The following is a 24,529-nucleotide window of genomic DNA, read 5'->3' as shown; positions in this document are numbered from 1 at the left end:
TGACTCCTGGATCTCCTTAATGTTTGCTTCCAAATGGAAATCTGAGCTCCAGCTTAGGAGTGTTACATTAGAAAATAATAAGTAATATTTACCCAGCCAGCGAGCAGCCATGGCCGCTCCGCCACTGCTTCAGTTTCTCCTATTGACTGTTTGGATATACTGTTCCCCTACACAAAGACAATTACTGTGTGAATTTAGAGCGCGATTTGATCCCTGGAAACGCTGCCTTTTTCTCTTCTACCATGAAAAACCTGCTGTTCCACAGAGCCCTCTAGCACGGCTAAAATGTAATTAAAGGTGTTTGGAAATCTATGCAAATCTCACCCCATCTAAGCCGGAGCAATAATCAAATGTGACCCCTGCACCTTTAAATTATTCCAGCTGCCGTTAAAATTCATGGTCACCTTGAAAGGCGGAAAGTCTTGTATCGGTCCGCACTTCTCCTTCGCTCTGAGAAACCAAACACTGTTGTTCTGTAGTTGCGACAGTACACATCATAGCAGACGGTGGAATGCACATTATTCAGACTGCGACTCCAAATGGTCAACTTTCATCTGGCGGAAGCCGTGTCTTCTGTATTGTTTTCAAAGTGTAGTGAACCTAGAAGAGAGAGGGTAAAGCCATTTTGGTGTGTGTGTGTGTTTGTGTGTGTGCGTGTATACAGCAGAATTGTGTTCTTTTGGGGTGGCAATATAGAGGAGGCCTGGATAAAGGAGAAAAAGATTACAGTTTTTTTTTCTCCCCCCATGTTGTGGTGGCAGAGCTGCCAGCGAGAGGCTGAGAGGAGCAGCGAATGTAATGGTTGTATTACTGCGCTCTGCGATGCATTATTAATGCAAACGTGATCAAGGCAGGTGGACAAGCCCAGGAGAGATGGCGCTGCTTAATGAACAGCCCCCTCTGTCTCTCTCACATACACACTCAAACTCACACAGAACAAGGCCTGGCAGCTGTTAGTGTTGCACTGTGAGGTGTGAGCTGCTGTACCTTTGTGGTTAAGGTAGCCCCTATTTAATTAACAAATAATCTGCAGCCACTTCTAATTGACTCTGTTCATGTGTCAGCGCTGTGGTCATGCCCACCTGCATTTTAAGTGGAAACCTAAACGGATGTTTTTTTAGCATGCTAAAATGTGCATGACTGAACTTGCATCTCTACATGTTGCAATACATACATATGAATCCCCACACAAAACACACACACTAAATAGAATTGTTATAGATAGATTTTTATCACACAAGAACAGGCTACATCAGGTGGGCCTAAGGAAAGGCTTATGTTAAACCAGTGTCAAATTAAATACAGGCCTTTGACAGATGTACTGTAAAACATTCAGATGTCTCACTAGTTTTAAGTTATCAAATAATCAAATAAAAACACGCATTTAACTCTCTCTAAATACTTGATTACAAAAGTGCATACTTCTCCATTTCTCTTCCCAGCTGCACTGTGCATTCCCAGCAACCACAATTTTTCCAAGATACAGATCTCACAATGCAACAGTGTCTATCTGTAAAAGAACTAAGCGCTGCAGCCACTAATCCTGCTAAGCATGCTATGTGCGCTTCCTTATTTTATAGAGCTCCATGTATGAAGCCACACTTGCAGAACATGTGATTATTTAGAAGCTGTTGAATTCATATAATCTTAATGCTTGGCAGGGATATTGCTGATGTGTGCTTCGAGGATTGCTTTTATAGAGGATAAAATCAATTTGACTTTAAATTTTCATCTATTTTTTAGAGCGCGAACACGGGCCCGTCAAAGCACTGGCTTTATCACTGCATGTTTTCAAGTCCCATACTGCCCCCTAGTGTGAGTGTGGAGCATTGCAGCTTTAAATCAATGCTTCCGCCTGCGTCCTGCTCTGCTGTAGGAGGGGATGCATTGTGTCAGAAATTACAAAACACAGCATGATAAACCCCAGTTGTTCTATATGAGAGCAGTATTTTGATTTAAACCAGTTGAGTGGGGATGAGCTGGGGACAAACTGGTTTCCTAAATCTACTCTAACATGGTCAGAAAAAGATGGGCTGTGTTCATCGAGGTGAGGCAGGGTCAGGGTCAGGGTCAGGGTTATGGCCATGTTAGGGTACTCTCAGGGATGAATGGGACAAAACGGTGCACTGTTTACCATCATGTTGACATGGAAACATATTTGTGTGTGTACAGTCGAGTGTGTGATGTATTCCTTTATACTTAGACTTCTAAGGTAGAGGTGGGGACCACAATCTGCAAAGGGACGCATATTTCAGCGCTGACAATGAACCAGCGGCATAATGCAAAAAGTGGAGCAAGGTGGGCTGCAGGTAGAGATACAGTCACGTTTGTTCAAGTGTGACGCAATGACACAGACAAAGACACATGCAGACAAATACACACACTCATTGATTTAGCCATGTTCAGCTCTTCAGACTGGGGTTAATGGAATACTTATGGATGTTGTGTGTCTGAGGTTGAGGGAAAGATTGGGGTGGAGGTGGGATTTGGGCTTGCGGTGCCGCTCGCCTCCTCGGCGAAGCCCCTGCTAACCGACAAAGCGCATCCCTTCGTCAGGCTGGATTAAGCACATGTCAGGCAAGACAGAGTAGATAGTGGGGTTTATATATCACAGAGGACGGACACAGCGTAGCCACACCGACACACAGGCAGTCTGCCCTTTTGCAAAGGATTTGTTCATGGAAGAGTTATTTATGACTCCTGATATGGACGGACGCATGGGGAAATTATTCTAGGATTATATAGATGATGCTTGAAAGCCATCAGTGTTGTGAATTTGAATGAGATGATAATATTTCTGGATGTCGTGGGGCATTATTTTATAGAGAGGGGGGATAGAGCAGTAATATGTTACAGCTGTTAGTTCTGACATGCAGGATTTAGGATCTGGAGTGATGTGAATTGCAGAAATTGGGTGGGATCTTGAAAAACAGCGAATGTGCTCATTTCTAAAACAGCAAACCACACGGATGCTTCACATTTCTCAGTTTATGCTCGAGAGCCATGACGCGAGCTGTCAGTGTTTAGAACTTGAATAGATTTGATCAGCTCTGAACCCAACCCAAGCTAAGGAGAATATAAACAAGGCACTTTGTAATACCATTGTGCAATTGTATCTCCGAACGACTTGTCATTATATTTCAGCCAAGCAAAAATAAACATTTGGATACCGTGAAGCCAAGAATTGATTGTGGCTTAGGGGAGGGTAACATTGTAGCCCATGTAGCTTCGCCTGAGGCTGAAGCTTAGCAGTGCTTTTATACATAGTTTATTTCTACCTGTTCTCTCTCCATGTTTTGGACCTGTATGATAGCATCTGCTTCAATTCCCCAGTCTGAGCAATCTGTTTGAATCCACAAGGTTGTGAATAAAACAAACCTGCTCTCCTGTTCAGCTTAGTGTATAATGCAGGACCTCGCCATTGGTCATGAATTGACAAAGTCCACATAGAGCTTTTTTCCAGCAGGTAAGGGTGTGGGATACATCTCTATGTGGACTCTGTCAAGCAGACACAGGTATGCTGCTATCAAGCAATGAGGTGCAAGGATCTAAGTTGAGGTGCGAGCAGAAAAACATTATGATGATTGGTGGGAGTGGACTCCGGACTGCGCCCCCCCCCCCCAAGGCGCCGGTTCAAGGTGCGGCATTTGGACATTGGACGGGGCGTGCATGGCGAGGTGTTATAACAAAGCCACAGCCACCAGCCTGGTCCCAGGAAAGCAGTAAGCTTGAATATTTCATGGCTCTTCCAAGCACAAAAAGACTACAAAACTGACCTGGCTCATTTGGAGCTGTGTGCTCGCTAAAGGTCAGGACCTGAAAACAGAGGTGGGGGGCCAAAGACAAACACATATCTAATACGAGACTCCCATTTACTCAGAGCACATACAGTCGCATCATTAGATTGATGTTTTTGCCTTCTAGTTTTAAATGCATAAAGTTGCTCTTTAATGTAGAAAGCCTTGACGAGGTGTGTGTAAGATTCACGTTCACTACACTAAAGAGAAAACAATGGGGTGGTTTATACCCTGCAAACCCTAAAGGGAGGCGTTTAGCTCCTTGTGACTTTGTGTGCAAAGCAACCCAAACTCCCCACGCTGGCACACGGCAGAGAACAACAGCGAGAACTCAGGGGCTGCATCCAACAAAAGGGAGCAGGATAGCGGCGTCTGTACCTCTTCTCCTATTTCCTCCCTAATCAATATCAAAAGCAACAAAAACGCAGGCGCCAGAAAGACACACAAAAACACGCGCAAAAGCAAACAAATGCCTGTTCAGTGGGGGGAGAGAATTAGAGCACGGCGCCATCTCGTCATCTTACCTGTCATTATCTGCTTTGGCTCTTAATGAGTGCTCCTCTATACTTGGTCACATCACATTTGTTTTATACGAGTCCCTTTGAACAGCTGAGAGATATTGAGCCTCCTTTGATCATGGAATCCGTCTGAATTTCAAATCAGATATGAACCTCCCCGCATAACTCCAGCTAGGTCGTCTCCAAATTTTCAGTCACTATTTTGTTTGTTTATACACCAGCTGAGGAAAAGAAAAAAAGGACGGGAGAAAAGAAAGAAAGAAATCAGATGAAGAAAAAGTGAAGATGTGGGAGCCTGGGAGAAGGAGCATGTGGGTTGTATACATTTTGTTCATTAATGTTTATGACTTTAACAGAGAAATAATAAAAGAATAAAATAGAGGCATTGCCACAAGATACTTTGGCGTGCCTGCTGTATATCGTTTTATATATATATATATATGGTATCTATTTTGTTTTTTTGAAGGCAGCTGTCTTCTAATGATGACCCTTGGCATGCTGTGGCACCTGGGACCTCCCCTAGCATGAGGGAGGCTGATGAAAATTAGCCCATTCACATTTCAAACAGAATTTAGCCTGGCCCCTGATCACAGTGCCTTGGCCCCCCTCACGGTCCTGCAGAGACAACATGCACCACCAGAAAAGATCTCCACCAAGCCAGAGCCTCTCCCCTGGCTATCATTGCGGGAACACATGGTGACATGACTGTGGGACGCAAGGGGTCTGGATGTACTCCGGCTGTTATTCCCTGTTAAAAGATTTAAACCATTGGGGTATGATAGGTCCCTTTGATGTTTGCTAAGCACGGAGCTGGGGAACAAGGGAGACAGGAGAAAGAGAAGGAGAAACGGGGGGAGAGTTGGGGTGAGGTACACTAGTGATGGTAGCCATGATGCGGGGCAGAGGCTTGTTACTAGAAGGCAATCTTCTTTTCGGAGCCACACCAGAGAAGGGAGGAGACTCGGTGAACCTCTGCCTCGACACAGTCACGCCAACAAAGGGAAGATAAAAGACAGAGGTTGAAGCTGGGGCCGAGACCCGCTGTGAAGCTGAGATTAGTGCCTGCGCAGAGTTTTGGCACTTCTGGAACTCCAGCAACTTTGACAGTACCTAATTGCCCCATTTTGGTTATTATTTAGGTGAAAGGCTTGCAGCAGGTACCACAGTCATAGGGACATATTTTCCATTAACAGTTCAATAGGATGTTTTTTTTTTTAATTATTGAGATGAAATGATAAAAATTGTTGGGTATTAATTTTATTTGTAGGGGACTTACAACCAGAAAATTCCTCCTGAGAAATTGGAAAGTGCGCTTTGTGCAAGAGAGAGGGATAGGCGAACAGAGGAATCTGTGCGTCTCTTATTTAGAAAATCCAGCTTCTTTCAGGCTTCCTGGTGAGGTTTTCATAAACATCGGAGGCTTTTATTTAGAGAATCCAGCCTTTTTTACTTTTCCTGATATGGTCCTTTTCCAGTTGAGGTTCTTTATTTTGAAGATCCAGCCTCTATTCAGGCTTCCTGGCAAGTTCCTATCCTCATCTGCGTTTTTTTGTGACTCTGTATATGCCACCCTTAGTAACAGTGGAGCTGGATGTATAAAGCTCATTTCTGAATCTAATGTTAAAAAGTGAGGCTGCTTATTGGATTCTAATGCATTTCTTGTTGTGTAATGAGTAGGGAGAGGGAAACTATATTTTGTCTGTTCAGCTTTATTTTTGTCGTATCATTTCTCTGTTGGTATCACACAGTAGAAGGACGTGACTGCGGCCTTTCACCATGTATCCCTGCCTCTTCCGTTATCACCTCATTCAAAGAATAAACGACAAACCGTCATTCAGGAGAATTTCATATAATTCAGTGGAAATATTGTTTATCACTGAAGAGTCTGTTGTTGATGTGTGCAATCAGTAGAATCCTCCTGAGAGAACCATGAGATGCCCAGAGTGAAGTTTTCCTCTGTTACTGTGTCACGTTTCAACACTTCACTCATCATGTGTCAGTTTGTCGCTGTGACCTCACTAAAGCCATTTTGTGTTTTTTAGCTTTAGTTTGAATCTCCATAATGTTCAAGGTTTTGTGAGACAGATTCGTCGATTAATCCGCAGCAACACGTCTCTGTTCAATCTCCACTGCAAAGAACTGACGGCGTATTTAAAGATGTTTAAATGGCAGAAAGTGGAGTCTTGTCTCTGAGTACAGTTGAAAACCAGTGTTTAGAATCACAAACTGATCATTTTATTAGGAACCTCCTTTTTCTCTCAGATCTTTATTCAAATCTAAATGCAGTTTATAAAACATCAGAGAACCTTATTTCTACATCACTGCTCTTTAAATGACTCAAGTCTATTTGAGCTTACAGAACTCCGCTCTGCCTGCAAGCCTGTCAAAGCCAAGTCCAGCAAAGAGAGGCTGAGTGAATGTGGTCTGGCAACTGTAGATCAGAGTCATGGTGTCAGTGACGCCGCTGAAGGACACAACACCTGTGCTTTGATCCAGGTATGCTCTGATTCTAGAGGTACGACCTTCAGACCCAGCAGCATCAATGAAGTTAGATGTAAACTTGCATATTACCGAAGCCTTCACGATACAATGACCAAGTTTCATGATCGTATCCAAATCCAATTTGATCTAACCACCCTGCTCTGTCGATATTCATATTTTTAACTGCTACATCAACTCCTGCTGTCCTCTCCACCTCGAAGCAACAACATCCACCCAGAATCTCTCTACTCAGGACCTGAGGCCAAATAAGGTATCTGTATGAGTAAAGAGGACTTTTCTGTTTCCCTCAGATAATAACAGTCGTTTGTGTGCTGTGTTTGGATCCAGAGTGATTTCCTGTATATATTTTAAGAAGTCAGCTCTGGTCTTGGGCTCTTGTTGTGGCAGTAAAACAAAATCCACTTGAGACACAATCTGTAAAATCGTTGTCTTTGCCTCAGTCGGAATGTCCTGTAGTCGACCTTTGACCTGTGACGCAGCTGCTGTCACATCTTCAAAGTACCTCAGAGGACATACCCTGATGCTAGATGAGTGTGTAGATTCACTGAGTGTCAGTGAGGGGTAGTTGTGTAGAAACTGGTTGTGATCCCCTTTGTGTGAGAGAGACTTCATTTCATCGTCTTTCCCCTTCAGCTCAGTGATCTCCTGCTCCAGTCTTTCCTGAAGCTCTTTGACTCGACTCACTTCAGTTTCCTGCTGGGATCCGATCTGCTGATTCACATCAGAGCTTCTTTTCTCCAGCAGACGGATCAGCTCAGTGAAGATCTTCTCACTGTCGTTCACTGCTTAATCAGCAGAGCCATTGATGGCCTCCACCTCCTGTTGAAGCAGCTTCACATCTCTCTCTCTGTCCTGGAGTCCCTGCTGGATTGTTTGTCTCCTCAGACTGAATTCTCTCTGCCTCTCAGTCCTTTCTGCAGCAGCTGACACTGTGTCATGGTCTTTATGTTCATCCACAGAGCAGAGATAACAGATACCCTGCTGATCAGTGCGGAAGAACATCTTTATCACTTCTTTGTGACGAGAGCAGATGTTCTACTGGAGCTTCTCAGAGGGCTCCACAAGCTTGTGCTTCTGGAATGGAGGTGGGGGAAAATTAAGCTGGAGGTGATTTTCTCAATACGAAGCCAAACAAACCAAACAGGACTTGAGAGCTTTCAGTTTTCTCCCAGTGCAGACATCACAGGCCACATCTTCAGGTCCAGCATGGCATTGATCAGCAGGAGCAGCTTGGAGTCCAGTCTCCTCCAGTGAATTAGCTATCATGGAGCTTTTCACCAGGAGAGGCTTTGGTGTGAAGGTCTGTCCACACTGAGGGCGGCTGTAGATTCCCATCTCATCCTCATTGTCCCAGTGGGATTAATAGAGCTCATACAGGAGCTATGTCCACAGCCAATAATCAATGCATCCTCCAGTAGATCCAAACAGATTGAACAGCAGAATCTTGGTCTGTCTGGTTGTTTTTCTTGCTTTGCCATTTCACCTGGTGCCAGGGACTTTAGAATAGTTTTTCTTCCTCTCAAGAGAAACCTATCTCTGCTCCTTCTGCTCTTGTTTACTTTTTACACGTTTTAACACACTATTGAAAAGAGCAACATTATTGTCTTACCTCTTCTCATAGGGTGCCTGGGTAAACTGTGATAAACCAAGGGAGATGTAAATGTAAATTTTTATCCTTGCCTTAAATTCTAGGTTAGATGGTGATTGCCTTGATGATAGCAAAGATGCACAGAGATTCCACTGCTCATGTAGCAATTTATTGACTTCAAATGTACTAGAGTACATGGAAATACCTCAAAGGAAGAAAGTTTTAGTAACCTTAGGACAGGCACACTCTGCATATCTATTTGTTTTCTCTCCAGGCTGAATAAATATAGTGAATAAATGTATTCAGTGTTTTTGTGACATTTAACTGTCACCTCAAACTTTTGACCACTATACTAATATCACTTAATTGTTTTATGAAGATCAAAAAACATAATTAATAAGCAATGTGAGGACACATTGCTTATTAATTGTTCTCTAGATTCTCTTCCACATCTACATTATGCGCTGACTAGTCAACCTCTTTTTCCATGGAGACTGGATTTCTTCGGAGTTGAAAAAGACATTATTGTGTTATTTGTTCTGTGTCGCTGTTAGGACACTGAAGTGTGTCACGGGCACGTCTTCTAAAAGACCCACAGAAACAAATTTAAGAATTAACAGGGCAAAGTTTAACTAAACCCCTAAAACATTTTTTCAGAGGAAAACCAAGTTTCAGGTCACAAACAGCTGTAGTTACCCTCAAACAGGGAGGCAGCATTGGCAACTGTGACAGCTGCCTTGCGTTATATATATAATACATCAGCTACATGTGGACTGAAGTTTCAACAGTGTAATATCTGAAATCAAATGTAGAGAAAGACGTGTTTGTTTCATGATCACAGGAATGGACCTGATGCAGGCTGCACATGTTCCATTTCTATATCCTGACAGGGAGGAGCTGGTTGTGTTTAAGAGGGAAGAAGTTGACTTTTCAGGCTTTACTGCATTTCACAGAAACCTGTTGGTACCTGGTGTTCAGAAGAGCTTTTAGTGAGAGGCAGAGTATGTTATCCTTCATTCACCACATATAGTAGTAACAATTAAAGTCAAATCAGATTGATTTGATAATAATAAATCCTATCTTTATTTATAAAACACATCTCAAAACAAAAAGGTGCAAAATGCTTCACAAAAGAAAATCTCATATACTCACAAAACTCAATTATAACTCACTCGATAAAAACTAAAAAAGTAGAAAAAAGGTTAAGGTTAGGTTAAGATCATCTTTACTGTCCCGAGAGGCAATTTGGTTGGCAAACAGTAGTCACACACAACACTTACACATCAAAACAAAATCTTGGAATGTGGTTTGATAAAAGTAGGTTTTACGTTTTAATTTAAAGGACGTTACTGACTCAGCCGGCTGTTTTTCCTCAGACAGATTGTTCCATCCCTGGAAACCCTAACACTAAAGCCCCGAGATAGTTACAGGATGTTACCAGGAAACCTGAAAGAGGGCTGGATTTTCAAAATAACCAAAGGTATCTCTGAGTTACATATAGAAACCTCAGATATATCTATAACCTGTGCTATTTAGTGCACGTTTAGTAATGTAAAGTTCATCCTTTCATCTTTACCATACTAATTAGTAGGGAATTAATCACCTGAGTTAAAAAGCAAATGAGATTGAAGTTTCACCCACTGATGAATGAGGCTAACACTTGTGTTATGTGTGTGTGTTTGTGTGTGTGTGTGTGTGTGTGTGTGTGTGTGTGTGTGTGTGTGTGTGTGTGTGTGTGTGTCTGTGTGTGTATGTTTGTGCACCACATCCCCCTCCATGGTACAGCATTTGGGAGACAGATGGAAGACAGTCTCGGCAAAGGGAATACTAAAGATCTGAAAGTGTTTTAGAAACAATTAAAATCTTTGATGGTTTAATCTGTTCACATCAAAAGCAACAATCCCTCTGTTTGATTTTCTTTTGATGACACAGAATAAAACCGATTGAGCCAACTGTTCACAAACACTGATGTAAACCACAGATTCTGAAGGGCTGTATTTATATATATATATACTGTATAAAATTAACAATACTGACAATCTCAAATAGTAATCAGCTATACAAATGGGCAAATAAATAAAAGGAAAAACATTTGAATTTCGATTGCATTATGAAACATATATATTCTTCAGTGTTTTCAGGTAAATATCAAACTTAATGGACAACAACATGCAGATCAAACTACTTAATGATTGGAGGCAAAGTGATTAATTTGCCCTAATCTTTTGGTTAAATGTTTGGTTCTCACCAGAGAATTTTTAATCTGCACATTGTCAGAGGACAAAAGTCTAATCAAACTGCCTTAGAAGCATTATTCTGACCTATTTCACTGCCGTCTTTGTGCATGTTCGTTAGACAGTTAATCACAGGGGGAGTACTTCATAGGCGAGGGGATTAGTTGACTCAGGGATGCTTTTTGACATTCTGACAGTGTTCCACTGGGTCACTCCCCCTCACTTTCCTCCCGAAATCTGGCTTCAATCCTTCCTCAGATACTCTCAAAATCTGTAAATTCTCTGGGGATCACATTTGGATTTGATTATCTTTAAATTAGTAACAATTAAAATGAAGTTCTGCATTGCTTCTGTAGCTAGCATCAGTGTGTTGACAGTCTAATAATGCTAGTTTTAATGCAATCAGTTTTCTTTTGTCTTTGTTCTAGCAGTGAAAAAAAAAACAATAACATTTTTCTTCACAGCTATTGTTTTGAGAATTTACTTTTCATATAATATATATTTTTTTTTCTTTCTAATGTAGACATCCTTAAGTGGAAGTCAAATCACAATCCTGTCTGCCGGCATGTGATAACTCGCAGACTACTGAGATTTGCACTTGCGTGTTGCTTGCGGTATGTTTACATTTGTCTAAAAGCAGTGTAAATTGAATTCTGCTGTATGTTCCTGACAGTGAGTACAAGTGTAAAGTGGCGTGTACAGAGCTGTACACAACACTCCTCTGGGGCCCAACCCTCCCTCATTGTTCCATCAAGGCTCAGGATGATGGCTCTGAGAGCGGGAGGAAAATAATCAATAACTAACATGGCATCCTGCATCCAGGAAGATTCTGCTGTAAATTAACTTGACACTGGGGATGAAAAAGGAGAGGGAGCTCCTCTGGATATCTGTTTGTCTGCTCTCTTCCTCAGATGTGGCGGGGAAAGAAGTACCAAACGGGGAGCAATTGAATGCAAAGTGCTCGTTTTCTCGCCGACTTTTCTGCAAGCGCAGCCTACCCCCGACCCCTTGAGGCAAGACCAGCAGAAACCCGCATCAGATCAGAAGGTGACATATCAAAAACTGTGTCACAGAAAAGGCAGTAATGGCTGCCAAAGATGTGGCAGGAGTTCTAGTTTTCTACTGGGCTCCTTCTATTGCTCTCCTGTCTATAGGGGTTGTATGGTATCAGAGGGAAACGCACTCTCAGGCCTGCCATGTAGCAGCGGGATTTGATCTTGATGGCTTTGTGACAGTTTGGGATGAGGGATAGCGGTTAGCGCCGTACAAGAGACTGGAGGCTGATCAATGGGACTTTCCAGACAGGCCTATGAGCAGAGAAACTATGGGATGGTACTTCTGTGCTGCTCAGAAACTCCCTTTATCACTTTTTGATAATCACTCTTCTCTTTTCTTTCAGTCTCCACAAGCACAAGGCACAGTGACAACACACATACACAAACACACACAGACACACACACACACACATATATACAGTATATAAATATCAGAAATTAGGTTTAATTGTTCATTCTATTAAATTCAATATAAAAATTGCTAAATTGACTAAAGGTAATTTATTATCACATTAACAATGCCCTTACAAACTGCCAAGTTTTTAAAAACCTCACATTTTTAACTTTGAACAAGGAGGCTGTATGTTCAAGAGGAGAAGATAATGAGTCTTTCATTTGATAAACTAATTGTGTCACCCTCATTTCGTCGCTACAACGCAGAGTTGTCAGTAGTTTTTTCAGTTTCACCCCAAAAAACAAATAGATAACCATGTGCCTTTATTCAACAAAATCACAATGTAACACATATGTGCTGCCATACTCAGCACATTGGGAAAACGTGGAAAATAGAATTGTCCACAATGAATAAGTCGATAAATTAAATACAAACATAAATATTAAGTTGTTACTGAGTGTCAATATTGCTGAGTTCATGTTTCTTACTCAACACCACATTGTTTTCTTTTTGGTTAGTTAATTAGATAATTGTACTATTAAAGTCACTTTTCTCCAGTGACAGACTAAAAAGGGTTTGATAAATCAATGAAGGCACCCAACAACTGTCCTATGATAACAGGTCCCAAAGGTGATTGGTCACCAGAGGAGGAAATGCGTTAAGGAGCAAATGCCAGCGATGACCTGACATCAAAGGCGATATCCAGCGAGGCACCTTTAACCATTCAGAAGCAGCTGTAGAGAAAGTGCAGGTTTCATTAAAGATATAATGGAGAGCTGGCCAAGGTCAGAAAGCAATAATGATTCTGACACCTCGCCCAGCAGTGCTCTGAGGATCTTCTTCAGCGCGTCAGCTAGAAGCTGTCTACAACATAACAACAATAGTCGATAGAGGCCAACAGCAATGTCACAGGCCATCCGATAACAGTGATAAGGACCTGTAAGAGCGCTCCCTCACAGCATACAAAAGGCCCTGTCAGTTCATAAAATTCTCTGGCTTTGGGTCAGTGAGCATAGTCCAGTAATACCCCTTTTCCACCAAGGCAGTTCCAGGCCCGGTTCGGAGCCAAAGTCTGGCCAAATCTGGCTCTCTGACGGTAAAGCTGGTTCCAGGGCTGCAGCAACTCATTGCTTTGTCCACAGTAGAATAAATAACTGTCTACGTCAGAGGCTGGTGGCGGGATTTTTGTGACATACAAAAACTTAGTTGTGACCACTTGTGATTGGATCTCACTTCACCGCTCTGTGTGCAAATGTAGCAGAGTTAAGAATGGACTTTATTATACACTTTATTCATTTTTACTTCCAATTTCTAGTTTAGTTTAGTGTAATTGTATTTCATCTCAATGTGTTATTTTTATTTACCATTATTTCCTCAGGGAAATTATGTTATCCACAGCATTTTGATGTCTATGTCGGCTCAGGGTTATCTCCGCTGACTGTCTTCACTGACCATAACCCCCTCACCTTCTTGAAGTCACTGCAAAATCCTAATCAGAGGCTAATGAGGTGGGCGCTGTTCCTGCAGCCATATAACCTAGACATCCGACACATTAAGGGGACTGACAATGTAATGGCAGATGCCCTGTCTCGGGCACCTGTGGACCCTTAGTCTATTTATTCATGCTGTCTCTCATTTCCATGTTCTCCTCTGCTCATCTCTCGGCTCTTCATTCCCTTAAAATGCTCCTTTGGTACCAAGGCTGCTGGGTTGGTGAGGATGGAGGGATGTGCTGGAGGATGCAGCCTGGGGGGAGTGCAGTACTGACTGTCAGTTATTGGTAACGTATGAACCATGACAGATTGGAACATATTGACACTTATTTGATGTATAACACGAGGTGGAACCTCGTTCTTATGGAGGGGGGTGTGACGACCCCTCCCTTTCTGCTAGCATCATGCAGCTGATTACTTCCTGCAGGAGTTGGCAGAAAGGGAGGGTCGTTAGGGCAAGGTGCTCACACCTGGCTAGGCCTCTACCCAAGGTGATATAAGCCAGCCTGGTCTCATTGTCTCTCTCTCTCTCCTAGGCTCCACGCCGCTACAGGTTCTTGGTTCTTGGTTCTTTTTGGCGTCTTCCTTGTACACTCAACAGCAGCACACACATCTCACTCATCCATACACTACATTCACCACTGATGCCACTACTCTCCACACCTCATGCTTTTTGTACATATAATTGTTCAAGTTATAATAAAACCTTTTCATTTAGCACTTTCAATCCTGACTCGTCTCCCCTCCTTGTCACATATGTTGAGCCAGTTTGTGACAGTAGCTCCTGGGCTTTCGTAGCTTCTCCTATCTGCCCTTCACATTGCTGTATTACTTTGCTGAGGGAGCAAAAGTGCAGAAACAGACCAGAGGACGTTTAATGTGTTTTCATGTCTTATGCAGGAGAAAAACCTTGAAACAGTCCTTTGAGTCGTCATCCTTCATGCTCAAAACACATCTGTTGCTCTAAAGCCGTGACCTCTTAGTATCTGTAACACAAATAAACACAAGATTAGTGTTGGTGAAGATTAATTTATGTGGTTTATACCCAGTCTGTGTTCACAGATGTGTCCAATCACACTGTATTTGTGTGTCGGAGTGTGGCTGTGTGCTATCGCAAGAGTGAGAGAGAGAGAAAGGAAGAGAGCGAGCATGGTCAGGAGGGGCTGAATAAAAGAATGAATACACTCAGCTATAAGGAATTTTACTTTAAGAAAAGTATCCATCATTATGTTGTGATGAGTGGTTGACATGAAAACTTAAGGCGGGTCAGAGACGTCAGGCGAGTCATTGTGTGTGTGTGTCAGCGCAAGAGAGAGAGAGCGAAAAGTGAGGGAGTAGAGTCAGGATGGACTCAATGAATGAATGATTGAATTTATATAATTTAACATGAAATAATAAGTTCCAGTTCGTAGGTTTATTCAAACAGTGCAATACATTCTCAAAGTATATGTGTCGACTTGAAATGTGTCCAGACTGGCTGAAGAAGCACTGAGTCTCAAATATGAGTGTGTCTTTTCTTGGCACAGACTGAAGCTTGGCATATGGAAGGGCCCATGGTGGTGTAAAGTAAAGACAGGCGGAAGAGGAGCGCGGGGGACGGCCCAGGCATGAGCTGCCATCCCTGTAGAGGAGCCCTGTAATTAGCAAGGCTAATGAAGAATAGGGCTGAGACTAATGTCCCTGCTGACCTCTGAGCTCTCTTGGCAGGGTGAGAGGGTGGACTTCAACCGAGCAGAACATGATACCATGCTATAGCCATTAACCCCGACCCAGTACTCCCCTCAGGCTTACATCTGGTGCAGGACTGGACCGGTACCAAATCTCAGTGGGCAGCAAGACTGACTACCTGGGTCCACCGGTAATGAATTGCCTGATAGGCCCTATTATCTCTCATCTTCTCCACTTCATTGGGTTCAAATGCAACCTTTAGGACGGCGTTATTACCAGGCTGTGCTTCTCCTACTGCTGCCATTGACTCAAAAATGCAATTCAAATGTGCATCACAAGCATTCTCAAGAGCCCTCGCTTCAAGTCTGCACACTGTACATATTCCATCATTATAAAAAACTGTTGTTGTCTCTTTTGCACAGCACGGGTCCTCACACTGTGATTACATACCAGAGGAAGACACCTGTCACATGGAGCTGTTACTAGCTGTTACGAGCTGTCAAGGCGACTACAGATTGGTTGCAGCTCATGCGATTGCATAGGGGAAAAAATGACGGGCCTAATCTTGGAGTGTATCATTTTATCATATTGCATATGCCTAAATCCCATTTTCAGAAACAAAACGCTACATCATAAGGATGCAAAAGAATTACCAAGTCTGGAAAGTGAGTTAGAATCACTGTCGAGGTATCTGGAGCTACATGGAGATTCACTTTTTTTCAGGTTTTTGGTGGGGAAGCTGAAATGTTGCTGCTGGGTGCAGGAGATGAGAGGCAGGGATTTTAAAATACTGAACGAAAGGGGTGTCCTGCACTATATATCAGCATCAACTTAGTTGTGGTGTCATATTTGAACACTAACAAAGCAACATGACTGTCATCACTCAACATTATAAATCGAAGGCCTGCTGATGTGTGCCAAGCTTTACATGTGAAAGCAGAAAAATACACATCAAAGATAGCAAATAATCGACATGCCTGTGGAAAGAGGTATGTAGCACTGATGGTCATTATCACAATTCATCAACAGTCTGTCAAAAATATTAAATATTACATTTAAACCATAAACTATTATTGTGATGTCCCAGCTACGACATGAAAGGACTTCTTTAGCCATGAAGCTGTATTGTCCTGTCACTCAGTCCATGTTTCCAGGGCTAAGGTCCGGACTAAAATATATCTCAGCGGCTACTGTAAGCATTGTCATTAAAATATGTGCAGACCCTCATGGTCCACAGAGGATGAACCCTTATAGCTTTGTTAATTCTCTGCCGCTTCAATCTCACGCGATCCTCAGATCATAATCTGAAATTCAAGATTTTTACTTGTCAAATGCACAACAATAACATTAAGCAGTCGCTGGCAGTGAAATGCTTGAGTCTCAGGCTCTCTTCTAACAATGCTCAAGTAATTACACACTATACAATAAAATAAGATAGAAATAGTATAAAATAGAATAAAATAGAATATCAAAATAGGAAATAATGTATATATATATAAATATATATAACAGCTGAGGAGAAAATAAAACAACAGAAGTGCAAATATGCAAATATGTCACATGCTAGTTTGGTTGAGTTACTGCAGTTCAGAGGAGTTTAAAAGTCTTATGGCCTGGGGGATGAAACTGTCTCTGAGCCTGGTGGTGTGGGCCCGGATGTTGCGGTACCTTCGGCCAGATGGCAGCAGGCAAAAATGTTTATGGCTGGGGTGAAAGGGGTCTTTCATAATCCGGCCAATAACTTGGTTCATGACAAAAATGTCTGACACTTTTACATTCCCACCAGCATCATTTGTACTTTCTGTCGAGCACAAATTACTGAAGGTTAGCATTCCAACATGCTAAATCTAGAATTGTACCTGCTTGAATGATTGCAAAATTCGCAAAATTGAATTGTGAGCGTTATTAGCAGCAAAACGTCTTTAGTTGTATTTCTTTTTTTCTAATACTTTATTCCACCAAGATATAATGTCTGGTAATATGTTTTACTAGTTGAGTCATCATTTCTTTGGTATATCACATATATACTGTCTTGTATACAAGTGGAATTGAGTGAAACAAGAATATTGGCATGATAGATATATTGTATCATATTGACTATATAGTATGGGGTGGGTAGGACGAAAAGAAACATATCTATGTATGTGTGTCTGTTTGATTAGCCCAAGTTGAGGAAGAGGACAGATAAATATTGTATAAAATAATTTATTGTGTAATGTGAGCCATCAAATTAATTAAGGGGTCCACAGCTGTTGGAGGCGAATAAGGCCATGAATTTTTCAGTGCTACCACTTCTCCCTAAGATTTTACAATAAATATTTCTGGAGGTCTTGGATGAATTTTTCATGGCTGAGTGGGGAGATGAAAGGGGAATTAGGAATCCAGGGGACGGGAGCTCTCTGCTGCTGACACACCACAGAGAGGTGCATCGGCTCCAATCTTTATCAATGAAACCCAACCGACACTATTGCTTTAATTACCCTGCTTTGTCAAGCACTCCACTATCAATAAAGAAAGGCAGGGCCGTGTGGTCTTTCAGAGGGAGGAGGAGATCGGGATGATATCATGAGTTCCATTTGTTTTCATGTCCTCCTACTTTAACAGAGGAAATAATGTAACCGTGATCCAAGTCCTGACCACATCGCCGTCCCACTGCAATGCAACTGCAACCTGTTTTGTTTGGAACCCAGAGATCGACTTGCGGTCCTCTAAACCCCGACAGCACTGTAGTGTCAGGTGTGGCAGCACTTCCTTTAATTCAAGGCTGTATCATTTATTTATCCATCCTCAGAGAAGGCAAATCAATAAAACATCAATCTGCTATATATGCCATATACCATGACATGGTGATAAATGCCATTGATTTGCATGATATAGTGTAAGTAGGAGGAAGAGACTGGATGAATAAATCAGAATTGTGCACAACTTGTATGTGTCCCTATCTGTGTGTGTTTGGTATTCAGAGAGGATCCTGAGGTAACTAATTCAGGAGAGACATCTGTTAGGTGGGCAATACACCAGCAATATTCCACCTGGAATAGCATCCATACTTCACCCCATACTGAAACACAGAGAACAGAAATGGTGCTGTTTGAGGCAATATATGTGTATGTACAGAATATGATGATTTTAACACCACTTCTTCTGGGTTCTACTCGGATAACGAACATCTGTTTATGAACGCAATGAGGAACATCAGGTGCAACATGCACCTATTCATGTAGACAGTTACACTAAGGTAAAAATTATGTGGACACCTAAATGTGCTGTTTTTTTATGGTTTGGAGAAGGATCCATTTAATGATCATCTTAAACCTGCATTACTTTTATTATTACATTTTTTTATACCATGTTGGGGCAGCAGAAACGAGCTATGCTACATTTACATTTTATGAAGCTTTCTTAGGAAATGGTAATTAGGCCTATATATATATTTATTTATTTACTTTTTCACTCAGTCATTAGTTGGAATCTTGGGTTTGAAAGAATTGCCCAATACCCACATTGTGCTTCGGAAGAACTTGACTTATCTCCTTGTCCTTGATCTAATCCAATACCTTTGGGAAGACTGGGAATGCCAACTGAGAGCCAGGTATTATCATCCAGCATCAGTGCTGGACCTCACTAAAGCTGTGGTTGAGAAACTTTCAGCAGTTTAGGTCCAGCATCCAGCAGAAAGCCTGAGACCCGAGCTGTGGAGGCTCTAGCAACACCCGTATGCCCATGTGGTTTCAGATTCACTGTAATGTTAGGCTCTACCACTGCATTCCTTTTACAAGTATTTAAATAATGTCAATATGGTAATCTGTGCTCTAATAGCAATGTTGTTTTGTGATCTATTAATAGAAGAGAGAGGAGGCTTACTACAACAGACAGCTCCACTCAACACTGTGGAGGACCGATTGTTTAATTCTGTTATATTCTCACTAATCAATGTGTTCACTTCAAAGCGATGGGAAATGCTTGCATCCAAAGTAGATTGATCAGCTCTAATACAAGTCATTAACATACAAGTTGTTAACAAGTGAGGCCTCTGTACTGTATCTAGGAATCAAGAGAGCCATCGATAAAGCCAGTTTAGGACTTTTAATGTCTTAAAACCTTGAGAACACACTCCTCCACTCTGGAGTGAGATCAACCACTGTTAAACCGTTTTCTCTCTTTCCCTCTCGACGTTTTCCCGTCTATCTCTCTTATGTCCCCCGTTCACTCACTCAACCTTAGCCACTTACCTTGAGGGCTGTACTACGAAAGCTTTAGACCACTGGTATACTTTACTGATGATAAATTTATAAGCCAAACTGAGGGGAAAGTATTAAACAACCTTGTGAATAGCCGGAGTTCGCTTTAACTGAGGTGGCGTATCCTTTTCATCAACAGAAATAACCTTTCAAAGGCAGTAAAAGCATGCTTAGAAAGTAAAAGGCCATTTTAGCAGCGGAGGCGCTCCTGACGATGGAAGGGGGGGAGGCAGAAACAATCTGGCCTCTGATAGCCTACAGCCCTCCCCCCAGACACTCTCCACACTCTGCCCCCCAACAATCCCCGACCCCTGGCCACACCACTAGGAACACAGCACGCATCCCGCCCCTTAAAAAAGCTAAATCAAGGCTTTGAAAAATATACAGTGTCTTTAATAATTCAAGCATTGGTGGGTTTGAATAGCCTCTTTAGCGTAGACATATACAGTCTCCTGATATAAGATCAGTCCCTCAGGGGGCTCCCTCGCCATCTTACTGCAGCGTGCCCTCTGATGGGCTGCTGCTTCAGATGCAACTACCTGCCTGATTATATTATGTAGAAAAAATTGTATGTATACAGGATTTCACAGCTTTTTTACCAGCAGCTTCAAAACTTGAATTAGTTAAATCAGTGTATATTTATTTAAAAAGTTCTTCATCCTATGGTAAAACACGCTGTGAATCAATGAATCAAGTGCAAAGTTTTGCAGTAAAGCAATTATTGCAGTTGACTAGCATCTTTACTGGGGTTGTGGACCAACACAGGATTGTAAATATTTAATTATCTTTGCACCCAATGAACATTCATATTTCATCAGGTTTCTTGCAGTTTATTCTCAAAGCAAAGTGTTGGACTGCATAATTATTTCAGTTTAGCATTTTTTTTCCAACCTATTACTTCCATAAATACAGGAATTTGAGTTATAGCTCCTCAGAGGGCTAATTTAAGAAAAACATGCATTAATTAATACAACCTAGATGGAAAGGAAGAAATCCCTAAGTAAGTAAGCTGTTGGCAGATATCAAGGATGATTTTCGTCTTCAAAGGAAATGGGGATGGATTTGAGAGGATGCGGCGGTTTAATCAATACTGTTGACTCTTGAGGTTGGCAGGTGTGGTTTGTGCACACCTCTCAGCAGAAGCGTTTCCATCATTCAGAGAGATAAAGCTCAATGGGGCCGAGCTGGAAACATAATCCCACCTTTCAAATGCCCTCTGTTGTCCTTCCGAGAGTTTAATAGTAGTTAATTTACAATTTTTGCCTTAAGAAAATAAAGCACCCCTCATAAAATATTCATCCAGGTATTTCTTTGTCTTTACCTGAACCACTTCAGTGCAGTCTGCAGGACCAGACTTTAAACCTTTTGTTGTATGCTTCCATTTGTGTCTATGTCCATTCTCACATTCGATGTGTGCAATAATGAAATAAATATCGAACCCTTAAATATTTTAGTGCATTCTAGGAGTAAAGTGGAATTGTTTTTCTGACAGAGGTTGTCTGTCCCCCCCCCCCTCCTTCTCTCTCTCTCTCTCCCTCCTCACAAATGCATTGTGTGCACTGGCCGGCCCAATCCATCACTCGGCGTCTGGCGGGAGAAAAAGCACTTTCCCAGGGTGGGTGTTTTTTTGTTCTGCCAGCGCTGCTGTTTCAGTGGGCACCCGTGAGACCTCGCTGATGGACACTCTGGTCATCACTGGCAGGGAGCTTTGGGACTCTCCTCAACCTCCCTCCCCCCCCGGCCCCCTCCCCTCCTATCTCCACCTCAGCCTGTTTCACTCACCTCGTGTTTTCACCAGCACCTTCCTTTGTCCCAGCAGTGTTGTGCACTCCTTTTTGACAACGATGACTCCTGTACCTGCTTGCAGTCTCCCTTGTGAAGTGGTTCGGCCTTCAGAGACCAGCCCCGCTCGGTTCCAGGGCTTAGCTTTCTCAAGGTGTTGGGAGACTTGAGCGATTACAGCATGAAGATGAACTTTAATATTCTTGACAGGTGGGAGATTTTATTGATATACACATATATATATGGCTCAGGAGGTGGAGATAACCAGAATGCCCGGCGGTTCGATCCTAGTGCTCCCCTTTCCACATGTCGACGTGTCCTTGAGTAAGATACTGAACCACAAATTGCCCCTGAGCCGGCAGTTAGTGAGTGTGTGATAGTGTACTGTGTACTCTGTGTGAATATGTGAATTACAGAAACGGTGCTGTAAAGTGCTTTTAGTGGTCTTCAAGACTAAATTAGTGCAATTTAAATGTAGACCATTTACCATTGACTATATACGCATAATAATATATAGATTATATGTAGGGATTCTCAATTGGACAGCAGGGAGAGTCACAGCATCTCTCACTGTGGCTCCCGTTCAGCTCCATTTTGCATCACAACCCGGCAAAGCACAGAACACGTGCATGTATGTGCTCAGAACAATTATGTATAAATAAATCTATTCAAATTGAAGTCTGCTCCACTTTTCTTCTGACAAACTGAGATTTGATTTCCAAAATGCTCGCTCGTCTCTTCTACACAAAGAAGCCAGCGGGGAGAGGGAGCAATCGCTGGAGAGAAGTGGGCTGGAAGGCAAATCTAGGTGATGCGTATGTTCTTAGAGTGCCCCTGGGTCTTCCATGGGTAGGTAGGATCTGACAAAAGAGATCTGTACAGCAAAAAAAGCCTCCACTCTGCTAGAGCATGGGAAATTAAGCCCAGATAAAGATTCTCTCTTAAACATACTCCCTTCTCTCTTTTCATCCCTCTTTTTTTCCCTCCCTCTGCAGTGGCAGAAGAAATTACCCATTGTACCATTAGATAAACCCAAACAGCCCTCTCCATAAGACCTCTAGTTCCTCGTGCAGTCCCTGCTTGGCGTCCCTCGGGTGTTTGTTCAAAAGGAAAACTCTGCGGTGCCTCCGGGGGATGTTTAACTCATTGCAGTGGCAAGTATTTAGAGAAAACTCAACAAGTTTGAGGCTGTCAAAGCTAGAATCCAACTGTCAGGCAGAATTATGTCTCTGAGGCGTCTGATGTGAGGTAATGACCAATTGCATCATTTTGACAAACCCACCATCGATGAGAACTAGGGCAGACGGCGATTGCTTTTTCACAAGTGGTCCAATTGAATTTGAAACACTGCTGCTAAGTGCATTAAATGATGCTGATTAACTAAGATTATAGCTGCGGCAGGGATGTGATTTCTGTTTTGATACCGAGCATAAATTGAGGAAGAGCAAACAGTTTTTTCATCAGAGTGGCTGATGAATAATTGAGAGTCAGCAGAGGGTACATCAATAAAGTGGTAATGAAGCATATCTGTGTGAAATCTCTAATTCTCAAACTCTGCCACTCTTCCAGCAGTCTGCAACATCTGCTGTTATGATGAAGCTCACTGTATGTTACTGTGGGTCTTAATAAATGGCGCCTTTTCAAAATCAGGTAATGAGAATTAAGAAATATAAACTTGATAAAACTGAACACACGGTTTATATTCTTACTTTTAACTGCTGCTTGTACTAATCGTTAATGATGGTTAAGTTAATGCTAATCAGAATATTGAAAATAATTATTGTTATTATTACTATTATTAGTATTATTACATTACAGTCACCACTAATCCTAACTCTAATAATAATAATAATAATAATAATAATAATAACAATAGTAATAATAATAATAATAATGATAAATTACATTCACTGCATCCTTCAACATATTTTATAACCCAACTCCTTCCCCTGACCTTGGCTCTAGTGTATAATACTATTTAAAACTAAAATCACTTCAAATCCTCTGTGTTGATGTCAACAAGAGTATTTTCAAAACTGAGGCTTTGGTGCCCTCTATCTTTAAGTCAAAGAAAGCAAAATAATAATAATAATAATAATAATAATAATAATAACAATAATAATAATAATAGCAAGTTGACAATATCCTTCATTTGCAGTTAAACATAGTCATTTTAAGGACATGTAGTCAGAAATATATTACACTTAAACAGGAGATTATTCTGCCAACAGCAGTATTCTAATGTTAAAGCTGATGATGACATTGTGATGGCTGAATAACTCAGTCTGAAAAGAGCTGCAGAGCAAGACATTTTCTTTTTATCTACAAAATTGTCTACAGGTCACTTTCTTTGGAGTAAAACTGTACCTTTGTTCTGCCTTTTCCTAACACAGTCGTGGCATGTTGTGTCCACCTGGAGCACTGTTGACCTTCTGCGAGGCAGCTACCTAGTTAAAGAAGTCCATTTTCAAGGCTGCTCTTGCTCGAATCAAAACTCTATTATAGATTTTACCTCCAGGGGAACCTAGGGCTCACAAGGTCCTTGGCAATTTTACCTGAGGAAGAAGCTAAAAGGATCTGAATCTCCCAGGATGGCTGAGGAAAGGGAGGGTGTGAGCAGCAGAGAGAGAGAGGGTGGGATACGCACCCCAGGACCCAGGCCCCTAATCTTTCTCTGCCAAGCAGGGAGCAAAGCAGAGCAAAAATGGAGATTTAGAGATGGTTCAGTGGCACTGAACCCTGCACATCAGGGCCTGCAGAAAGTGGAGGCAGACGAAACCTTGAAAAAAAACAAGAGGTGGGGGAGACGAGCTGAGAGATTGTTGTCGAAGGATTGCCAGGGGAGCCCGTTTCAGCTCCCAGAAACAGTTTCCAATGCATTTAACATATATGAAAGGAGAACAACTCTGTCCTCACACCATCCTTAACTATGTGTACTAACAAGACAGATGGAGGCCAAAGATGCAGACAGATCACATCAGGACATCTGTCACTTCATGGCAACAGCCCCCTTAATAAGTGACAAGGCTTCCTCACCCGTGGGCACAGGATGGGGGAGGGTAGGAGGGTGGCGGGGTGTGTGGGGGGTGGGGGACAGTGTCTCGGAGCGGTGGCTGTGCAAAGCAGTCGTCAAAGTCGTGTGGTGCCCTTTTTTTAAACAACTTGTCCCAATTACAGCCAATCACATGCGATCTGTGCCCTTGATTATCATGCTGGGCCGGAGACATCAAAGCGGCCTTCTGTGGGCTCTGACACGA

General features: G+C 42.1%; 1 long non-coding RNA gene and 1 pseudogene across 1 annotated transcript; one reads left to right on the top strand and one right to left on the bottom strand.

Annotated features, from left to right (window-relative positions):
- Positions 1–6,658: 6,658 nt before the first annotated feature.
- LOC133960846 (tripartite motif-containing protein 29-like) lies at positions 6,659–8,295 on the bottom strand (annotated as a pseudogene).
- A 5,194-nt stretch (positions 8,296–13,489) lies between these two features.
- Positions 13,490–14,308, top strand: LOC133960689 (uncharacterized). Its single transcript, XR_009921938.1, has 2 exons — positions 13,490–13,596; positions 13,790–14,308. It is a non-coding gene; the product is annotated as an uncharacterized LOC133960689 (long non-coding RNA).
- The last annotated feature ends 10,221 nt before the right edge of the window (positions 14,309–24,529 follow it).

The sequence above is a fragment of the Platichthys flesus genome, chromosome 9, assembly GCF_949316205.1.
Source record: "Platichthys flesus chromosome 9, fPlaFle2.1, whole genome shotgun sequence".
Lineage (NCBI taxonomy): Eukaryota > Metazoa > Chordata > Actinopteri > Pleuronectiformes > Pleuronectidae > Platichthys > Platichthys flesus.
Note: the sequence above shows the minus strand (reverse complement) of the source record. Positions and strands in the feature narration are given on the sequence as shown.